General features: G+C 35.1%; 1 long non-coding RNA gene across 1 annotated transcript; it reads left to right on the top strand.

The window, feature by feature from the left end:
• Positions 1-2811: 2811 nt before the first annotated feature.
• On the top strand, positions 2812-9744 carry LOC140253149 (uncharacterized). The gene is made up of 2 exons (XR_011903788.1): positions 2812-3202; positions 5054-9744. It is a non-coding gene; the product is annotated as an uncharacterized lncRNA (long non-coding RNA).
• Positions 9745-10830: the final 1086 nt, after the last annotated feature.

Raw genomic sequence — 10830 nt, 5'->3', positions numbered from 1 at the left:
AGTAGCTATGACTATCTGAGAGAATGAACATCAGAGATATAAGAAGTGGATTGAACCTGAGGACAATTTCAGTACAAAAATAAATGGAGGTAAACAGCCTAGATGTGAGGTTAGGCAATAAGGTTGTTGGAAAGGTGCTTTCTTGCACTTGGAAAATAGAAGTAGAGAAAACAATATAGCCAGTTTAAACATATATCATAAGTTATTTATGAATGATAAGCTACAAGAAATTAATCTGTCTCAGCAGGAAACCAAGTTAAATGCCTGTAAAGACCTTCAGTTTCGCGTCTTGCAACTTCTTACTGTAGTGGATAAGGACAGACTTTGATGGCTAAAATAGATTATCTTAGTGGTCTTTCCAACTGTAATGATTCTATGACTCAGCAACACAGAAATCTGGATATTTCCTTGTTGAATATGTTTGTGAGTTGTTTTGTTTACTTTTTTTTTTTTCCTGTTTCTTTGGTTGACTGTATTTTGCCACATATGTTTTAATCATGGGTAGTACATTCCCTGCTTCTTTTTCTTTTCTTTTTTTTTGTTGTTGTTGTTTTGTTTTGTTTTACCATTCCATTAAGATGACCTTTGAAAATTTCATTATTTTGTTTCAAGTCCACAACAGATTGACTATTTCAGATAATTAAAAATTGAAAAATGTCAGCTAGGCAGGAGATTAGATAAAGTTTGCCCTAAAATTGTAATAGAGTCTTGTACAATGATTATTCCCATTTGAAATCTTTTCCATTAGATATGCATGATTTTATTTTTTTTTTTCCCTAATTTAAAAAATCACACAAATGCCTTTTGACATTCAACAATCGAGGAAGTTGGATTATTATTTCTGGGCAGAGCAGTCTCCAACAGTTTCGAGCTGACTGTCAAGGACTTTGTGCCTGCAAAATGAAGTGCAGCCTGTGACTATGTGTTCTCACATTCACTAATACAATACAAAAACATACCCAGCTTTACAGCTCATTGATTTTATGCTACTTATGCCCTTGTGAAGGTATGGGTTGTTTTGTGGTTTTTTTTTCTTGCATGCATGAAGTGGTGATGGAATAAAATAATTATTACTTGCAAAGGACTGTTCATTGCAAGTATATATATATTTTTTTTCACCGTGAGGGGGTAGTATCTGGTTTGAAGGTATGTGCAGGGCAGAACCAAGGAAACTTTTTCTGTGTTTCAGTTATAACTACTAGAGTATAGCCATAATTTCCATTTATATTAAACCTTGTAATTTTAAGCACTTTTTAAGTTCAAGCTCTGAGCTCTCTAAATTTCTGTAACAAACAAAATGAATGATTTCCACAGCTGAATGCAAGGAAATAAATTTTTAAAACATATGAACAGAGACAATGGAACAGAAACACACTTTAGCCTATCTGTGTCTAAGTAAGGAGGTACCTATTGATTGTGTTTTCTAATCGCTGATTATTTTGCTTATAATTAGCTTTATAGAAATAAGAAAATACAAATAGCTGTTACTTTGCTGCGTCTTTCAGGACTAAAAAATATTTTTTGTCTTGCTGTTTTCTAAGGTAATGAACTTACAGTGAGTGAAATAACGCACAGTAAGTGGTTTCAAGGATGAGTTTCTAATCATTGCTATCTATTGATTTGGTATTGCAGGCAATTTGAGTATACTGGAACATTAAATATTACCTTCACTTAGAATTTATTTAGTTCAAATGATTGCTGGAGATGTTTGCTTATTCATTATTTCTACTTATTTTGATGTTCACTATGCAGGACTTTCTATACTTCATTTTAAAGGCAGTGGGGAAACACCTAAGACTCTTCTAGCACAAAATATATCCAGTGTTTACAACTTCACTTGTGCAGGGGAAGACTGCAGTCTCTTCCTTTAATCTCGTAAAACTATCTAAACAATGCTTTTATCCTGTCGCAGCATATGTGTGGATATATGTTTCTAATTCATCACAAAAATACTTAATGTTTGGAGATAACAGTTTATGTCTGTCATCATTCATAGAGGGAAATCCAAAGCAAAAGCTGCCTCCTGCCACCACTAGATATCAGTGCAAGCATAATTTCCAGTAGCTCCCAAATGCAGGGATGCAAGATATAAATCAATCTGTAAGCTGACATGTAACAAGTTGAATGATTTTTATCAGATACTTGAAGAGGAAACTGTATTTTTTACAGAAAAAGAAAAAAGTGACTTTTACCTTTCCAGAAACAAAGCAGTGAAGCATATCATAGTAAGTATACCAGTCAACAGTTTTGTACTGTTTAGCTTCAGAACTATAAAGAAAAATAGCAATGCTGGAGATTAAAGTGAATGATTTAATGATACCTAAAAACCTCCAGTTTTAATTCTAGTATAATCATGAAAACAGTCTGCAAATTCAATGAAAAATATGTTTTTTACTATGCCTTGATTGTAACAAAACAAACAAAATTGCATTATATAAATAATTTAAATTAGACTTGTACTTTTTGTACCGATGCAAAGATTGCTATTCAGGATAGACAGTTTTTTTTAAGTGTTTTTAAGTTACCCAGTTTATAGAGGAAATTTATCAAGGAGATAAAAAGTTGTTTCAGAACTCTGGATTTCAGGTTCTATTAAAATAATCAGGCATCTGGAAATTAACCTATATATTATTTTTTATATTTATATGCTACTATTGAGATGGAGAAAACAAATCTGTAGTATTAAGAATTTTAAAAGTATGGAGATAAAAATGCAGTCTGTAACAAAAACAGAAAAAGCAGAATTTCCTCATTTTTATGTGTAGTTGTTTTTTTTTGGGGGGAGTGGGGGGGGTTGTTTGTTTGCTTTGTTTTGTTTTCCTTTTTCAGTCTGTGATCACTTTTGTGCCATTACTGCTGTATGCATTTGGATCAAGCACCCACCCAAGCCTTCATTAGTTGATTATCAGGTGCAGAAACTTTGGCATGACTGGCCTTATGGAGAAAAGACTTGATTAGCTCTTGGTTTTGGACAATACTGCTGAATGTCTTTGTGCTTTGCTATAATGCATAATATATTAAAAACTCTCGCTCTTACTGCAAGAATTATCTTCAGGATTAAATGCATGGAATGTTGAATGGCCACTCTTACTATATATTTTCCAACTAGACTAATATTTGCATGGAACAAAGCTTTCTGTTTATGTTATTCTCAGGGTTGCATGGACAGGAATCCTAATCTTCCTTAGCTTCTTCAACCCGGGTAAGATATATTCCAAATGTATCTACACTGTTTTCTTGCCACATTCTATTGCATTTAGCCTTCTCTCTTCTTAGCCTTGAGTTCCCGAATTTTGCCCTCAGTGCAACAGTTCTATCAGCAGCATACCATGAATTCTACAACAGCTCTTTTTCTTCAGCAAAGTCTGCTACTGATATCTGATCATAAGCCACTTGATTTTCGCACTTTGTGTTCCAAGAGCAATTTTAGTGATGACAATCTAAAGAATAAGAGAAGTGGAGTTTAAGTACCTTTGAAAGGTACTCAATTAAAAAAGAAAATTAAGAAAAATATACTGGATTAATACAATTAAAGAGAGTAAGTATATTCCATTTACAACCCAGAGGTAACAGAATGTTCATATTGCCACAATAATACAATTACTTTGCTAATTATTTTAAATATTTCTGTTGAGTGCAGTAGAATACAATACATTTGAACTATGTGGAACAAACAAACAAAAAAACTGGGGAGAAACTATTCTCCAGTAGCTAGGGAAGAATTATTGAACAACATATGCTTTATCACAAGTGTGTACAAGGATATCAGACTGATTTATTTAGTGTTAACTGTTTTAAGACCATTTCAGTTGAAAACATTTTATGTAAGAGGTATTCACTGAGATCACTATGCTTGGACATGCAGCTAAATAGCAAGCTGTTCCAGTTGTCAGTCATCTCTCGTGCATCAGCAGTCTACACATTTTTCATCAAAGATAGTATCACATCTCTTGAGCCATTCTTTTCTGTTTTCTAGAAGACTGGCCATGTGCCTGAGAGGCTTTTACTGGTTTATAAAATAATGTAGCCTGCTTTGGCAGGGGTGGTTGGACTCGATGATCTCTAGAGGTGCCTTCCAACCCCTACAATTCGGTGATTCTGTGATTCTGTAGAGAGCAATGGGAAGGTGTCAGAGACATCTGGAAGTTCTCTTTCCAAGAGTGAGGAGGCATTGAGGGGCAGAAGCAAGGCTCTCAGGAGTGAAACTGCTGCAAGGGTGGAAACATAACTGAAAGAAGGAGCTGATGGTGCTCAAGTACTATCCATGGTAAAATTCTATTTTCATATAAGCAATGTTATAGTATGACATTTTACTGCCTTCACTGTGCAGATCTCTGAGTAGTTGAGAAATTAGAGGTACCACATTTGACAGGTTTTCTTTTCCCTTCATACAAACAGTTGAACAAAGTCCTTAGTAACTCATAGTACTTAAGCAATAGAAAGCTTAAACTCAATTAGAATCATATAATCATAGAATCATAGAAATACCCAGGTTGGAAAAGACCTTGAAGAACATCAAGTCCAACCGCAGCCTAACCATAGTACCCTAACAACCCTCTGCTAAATCATGTCCCTGAGCACCACATCCAAACGGCTATTAAACACATCCAGGGATGGCGATTCAACCACCTCCTTGGGGAGCCTATTCCAGTACTTAACTACCCTTTGTGTAAAGAAGTGTTTCCTAATATCCAACCTAAACTTGACCCAGCGCAACTTGAGGCCATAAATTCTTTAAATCCACAGTAAAGATGATACAACCTGTTTACATTTTTTTAAAAGCATTACTGATTCTGCAGGCACCATTAAAAACTCTGCACTGGTAATGCACAGTAATGTGGTACCGCAACAACTTTGCATTTTGAGCATACTAGTATGCTACATTTACTAGGTATCCGGAATGGAAAATGCATGGATTTTTGATGGTTATTGCTGTACCCAACTTCTGCTCTCTCTCTTTCCAGATCACAGCATAAACAAAGTAACCTGTTTAGATTCCGTTCTACGGTAAGCTGATGTATTTTTTTTTTTTTTGTTTGTTTTTTTCTTTCAGATCCATTTAACCCAGATTCTTATGGCTCTTACTGCAAATCTTGGCACTAGAATAGTATCTATCATACTGGTAACCACTGGAAAGTTTGCATGGTTGGTATGTTGTCCTTCTCTTTGACTTGCATGGCTGGATTTCTCCGTAGGACCTTCAAAATTCAGTAGCTTTCAATTTATTCTCCTGGTTCACATAAAGAAAGCAGGCTTTATTATCGTCTATTCATGATGTTTCCAGCTGTAGTTCATCCTAGCTTTGGAGTTCCCATATTCACGTTAATTTGCTACGTTGGCAAGCATGTGGCCCCCTTAAATCCAAGTTTACAAACCATTTATTAGAATAATTCATAATTAATTGAGTTTCTGATGTGCCTTTTGGGCACAGCGCCCCTGGATGCACAGCATTAAAACTTCTATTAAAGTGTGGCCTGATCAACTGATTAATAGATTTTTATTTTTATAGGAACCTTTTGCATATGTGAGTGTAATTATATTCTGTCACTTTCAGGAAAAAATGGAGCTATTCAGGCAGACGAATGCTTTTGTCTTGTTACTTAATTAATTTAATGTTGTGTGAAAAGGCTAGATTTACAGTTCTGCAGAAGCAAGTTCTCTTTATTCACAGCAATGAACTGACCCCTCCGGGTTCCCATAACTCCCTTCTGCTTACCCGTGTGCTCCAATCTGAAGCAGATTCAGTTTAGAGGTATGAATTTACTGCAGAATGCCAAATTGTCTTGAATGTAACTGAATGTAACTAACATTGTTATTTTCAAGCTTTTTTCTTCTTTCTGAAATCTTTTGTTTTCTACAGTCTACAAACAATATGGAATACTTTCCATATTCCAATTTGGACATTCTGTTTATACTTTGCAGTGCACATAAGATATAAAAGAAGATGTGAGCTCTAGCTGTTTTGCAGGAAATGAGATTGAACAAATCTCTCCTAATATTTATTTGCTAAAAAGGTGGGTGTCATTTTACAAAATCTTTGAAAGTTTATTTACTTGCATGTCTAGGATAGAGCTCCCTGGTAGCACTGCTCCTAGAGGTAGCAGTGACATCTCTCAATATTCCTAGAATACCAGTAAATATGTTTCTATTTGTAAATCATGAGTACCTAGAAGAAAAAGAAGTGCTTAATACTTTTAAAAATTGAAAAACAAAACAAAAAGCAACATCTTTGATACTTCTGAAAGTACTTATAAAAATAAGTATTTAATACTTTCTGAAAGTTTTATCACTGCATCTTGTGGCATACCTTAGCTTTTTGTTGTAATCAGCTCCTCTTCCAACAATGGATTTTGTTACTGGCTTGAAACGCTCCCTAAATTCTATTTCTGTATGTTTGAGAGTGATTACTGATGCAAGGTAGCTCTTCATCAACTTCTTTTCTCTTTCTAGGACTGTTGAACAGAAACGCATATGTGTAAAGCTGCTATTGGTATTAAGGTTTCACTGTTTCAGTCCTCTATAAGGAATCCCATCTCAAGTTTTGAGGACATTTCTCTTCCTAAGAGATTATTTTTACTCTGGTTATTCTCATAGACTGTAGGCTGTGATTATTTGTACTGAATGCAGAGTGTGAAGGGGCTACCAACAGAGTAAAATTTCAATGAAACGGGATTTTCTTGTTACCCCCCTCAAACACTGGATGGTTAAGATGCTTTTCCTGAGAGTGACTGGGGGAAGTTAAGCCTGCCCTAAAAATACTCACTTTGGAGAGTAACCTTTGATACTTTTACTTCTCTACTGATTGGAATTCTTGCTATCTGCTTCAAAAGGAAGCTTGCCAAAGAAGTACAAAATTGATACTAGTGTAGAAGAATATGCTGAGAAAATAAAATTGTTTGCAACAGTAATGTATATATAATTGATATCACTAGCTTTAAAAACTTTCAAAGCTCAGCTGCATTGCTGTATTGTAGAGCAAAAAATGCCTCTAGCATTTGCAGGCAGTATAAACACATCTCTACTATATGATGTAAAATAACTCTCACTATGAAAATAAGCCCTCGTAATGAAAGATTTGGATTTAAGTGAACAAACAGGAAAGTTTTAACTTGAAATGGTGTCTACTTCTAAAAAGGTATATTTCAAACATGACTGTTCAGTCCTGGAAATGCCTTTGTAGCAGAACGTTGCGGAAGATCTTTCAGCTGTTCCTGTGATTCACCACAGTCCTAACCCTTCCTGTATTTGCAGTATCAAAACTCACACTCCTTCACCTCTCCTGCATATCACAAGCAGTAGTAATTATTATCTGTAACTCTGCTTTTTCAACACAGCGTTTTGATCTTGTCTTGGAGTAGTTTCTAAGGTAGCATTCCAGTACACCTGATGCATCTTTGTCAGAACACCTAAGTCCCAGTCTTTAGTATCTCTTGTATCTAGATCTCTCTTGCATGAAAATAGACAGACATCAGAAAATTCCTATGGTGCTTTTGAAATGTGCTAAGTCTGAAATAAAACATAGTAATTCTAAGAAATGTTAGCAAATTTTTGTCCTGAGCTACTGTCTTTACATTCTCTCATTTTATTTTTCCATTACTACTACATCATATCAATTCTTTTTCTTCATAAATATATATTTCTATATTGTACAGGTCAGGATGGAGAGTCCATTTTTTTGTCCATTTAGGATCACAGTTACTCAAGCTGATATATCAGCCTCATCATTTTAAGCTGTTTTTAAATAAAATTGAAGGTGGTAAGTAATGCTGCAAAAAGAAAAGCCCACATATGTTTAAAATGTTCTCTCACATTCTCCCTTGTTATTTTCCTCGAGAAGATTAAATTAGTTCAGTACAGCTCTGGTTATAATGATCTGATTCCTGGTGCTACTGTGATTAAACTGGGTGCATTAAAGTAAGCAATGATAAATTAAAAGCACAGTAGAAATCTTGATGGGTGTGTGTAGATGAGTAATCTGAATTGGAAATAAAAATGCTCATTATTATGTTCTATAAATGGACTTTTACATTATGAATAGAAGAGCTAAAATCATGCATGGTGCGGTGCTGCATTATAGAGAGGCTGAGGATTAATGCACAGACTACAGTCTTTCCTTAGATTACTAAGGGCAAACACAAGCTTTCACAATGCCTCAGTAGCATTTCTTTGTATGTGCAAAAACAAATGCAGCAGTACCCTTCCAGCTGAACACTCAGATTTTCATAATTCTTTTCAAAAATGCTTGGTAAATGCATTCCTTTAAAGTGGTGACACAATATACTGCCATTTCTTTCAGTACAGAATGGAATAGTTAAACACAGAACTAGGAATTCCTAATAACGTGGCTTTATTCTAAAACAGGATTTAAGATATAATCTGCGCTTTAATCTTCATTCCTGTCTTCTTTCACAGATTAAAAAGAAAGTGAAACTTGAGTATAATAAGACTTCTTTCTTGGTGATATGGTGTAGTGGCAGTGTTTTACTGTACTTCCCAGATTAAGTAACTTAATCTGTGCTGTTTTGAAATCCAAATAAAATGTCAGAAATACAACACAGCAAAATAATTACTTAAAAACCCAAGGAATCTAAAAGAAATCTGTGCTTTTCAGTTAAATGGTTCCACACAGTAAATGACAAGACTCTCCATACAAAGTGTAAGGATACAATCAGCCTTTGTGAGAACATTTTATTTTATTCAGAAATAGCACTTTCTATTATCTTGTTCCATAAGTAGAGTTTCTCATGAAATTTCCATTACTGCCCAGTAGGAACAAAAGAATGAATTGTGTGGGTTGGGATGCCTATTGATAAAATAAAAATATGTTTGGGCCTATTGAGTCAAAACTTTCCGATCCCTATTAGATTTCAGAGGTCTGTTATGTAAGACATCAGTTGTGTACAAACTTAAGATGATTGTTTTGAGACTTTCTTTGATGACTGCTGTGTGCTGAGCTTCATAAATCCTACACTCCAAACAAATTAATGAAATATCCCCCTTTCTCAAATATTCTTTACCTGAAACAAAGTGAGTTTTTAAGATTAAAACTCCCTTCTGCCGTTGAAGTGATGAAAGGAAATTAAAAGAATAGTTCTGGCATTCATCTATGCAACCTGAAGTGCCAAACTGATAAAAATGAGATAATTTTGCTTCTGAAAGATTTGATTATGGAGCCAAGTGAAAGGAGTTCTCATTTAACTCCTACTATAATTAGACTGCAGTGTTGAAATGAACCAACCTAGATAATTATCTGAACAGAGAACAACCCTGTCAGCTCTGAGTGCTGGCAGCTGGTGCTCTATGTTTGCCAACATGGCCTGTTGTGTTAAATTTAGTTACACAGAAATAATCTGTGTGTATTGTATTTGTTTTAAGATTCTACTTTGCCTTGTAGAAGCAGCACTTGTGCAGTTCAGCCTTTCCTCAACTGAATATGCCAATGACAAAGAAAGTATTCTTTACAGAACTGTCTAGTTGGCGAATGTGATCTAATAATTTGGTTCTATTTCACAAAACTGTGATTACATTATGAAGTCCTTTAGACTTACTTGATAAACAATGAAAATCAATGAACTTTCTTATTACATTGTCTGCAGCTGCTGAAAACTATACTATAAGTTGCATGAACGGTGAGAGTTATATGTGACAGAATTAACATCTGTAGAAATTGTGTGAAGTTTTCTTGTATGGTTAAACTTTAAAATAGTGTTCTTGCTGGAGAGGTAAAAAAACAAAACAAAACACTATCCTAGTTATTGTGCTTCTGTCAGTATGACTGCAATTAGATTCCCTTAGGATGAAATCAAACTAGAAGGTCAACTCGGGATGAATCAGTTAACTTTGGAATAAAATAGTAATAATAGATGTTGCCTTTTTAGTTTCTAACTGTTACGCATAGCAGAACTGGAAAACAAAAACACAACAAAAAGACACCTGTACAATTGAAAATAGATACTATCCAAATGACACTGCTGGAGCTCTGAAACTAACCGTTAGTGCAATAATCATTAGGATGTTCTCTTACAAATATCTAACATATAACTGTCTGCCAGGTCTTGGGAACAATCAGGTAAAAGTGACCTTCTGCCTCTATCTGTGATCACATGTGATGGCTAAGCACTTCAGTTTGTCATTTATTTTCTGTTCTTCATTTAGCTGTAAGAACAAAGAAAATGTAACACTGATGTGACTTTAGACTCCAGATGTTAGAAAAACATCAGCAAATTGTTCTCACCAAGCATGCGGTCTTTGTTGCCAGAAGCTATGAGTTGTGTCCAGACAGACTCTTTAGACTGTATTGATTCCAATGTAAAAGCTCACTGCCAAATATAAGAAGCCTGATTATATTGCCTTCATTGCTAGTTGTGTCTTGCAAACCAGACAGTTCACAGAAAAGGGACAAAGAAGGATCTAAAAGGATTCTACCATTTTTTCTAAATTGCTATTTGTTATGCTTAAAAGAATATATCCTATCTTTAGCCAACTGTCTTTATCATTCCTCGAAGATTCATCTGAGGATGTACTTGTGTTGCTCAGAAGATGATAATAGCGCTGTTGTTTGAGATGCCTGATCTTCTTGCCAATGATTTAAGAGGTCTTAGGGGGAGCACAAACTGTGACACTTTGTATTTACTGAAAACCTCTTTAAAGGTGAGTAACCCAGCATCTCTATTTCAGGGCATATATTGGCTTGAGCAACTGGACCGGGTGAACCTCTTGAGGTTCAACCAAGTCAAGTGCAAGGTTTTAACCGTGGTCACACCAGCTCTTGGTATCAGTACATGCCAGGGGACAAAAGTATTGCGCACGGCCCTGTGGATAAGGATTTGG

This window comes from Excalfactoria chinensis, chromosome 5 (genome assembly GCF_039878825.1).
Source record: "Excalfactoria chinensis isolate bCotChi1 chromosome 5, bCotChi1.hap2, whole genome shotgun sequence".
NCBI classification, from domain to species: Eukaryota; Metazoa; Chordata; class Aves; order Galliformes; family Phasianidae; genus Excalfactoria; species Excalfactoria chinensis.
This window is presented reverse-complemented; position numbering and strand designations above follow the sequence as displayed.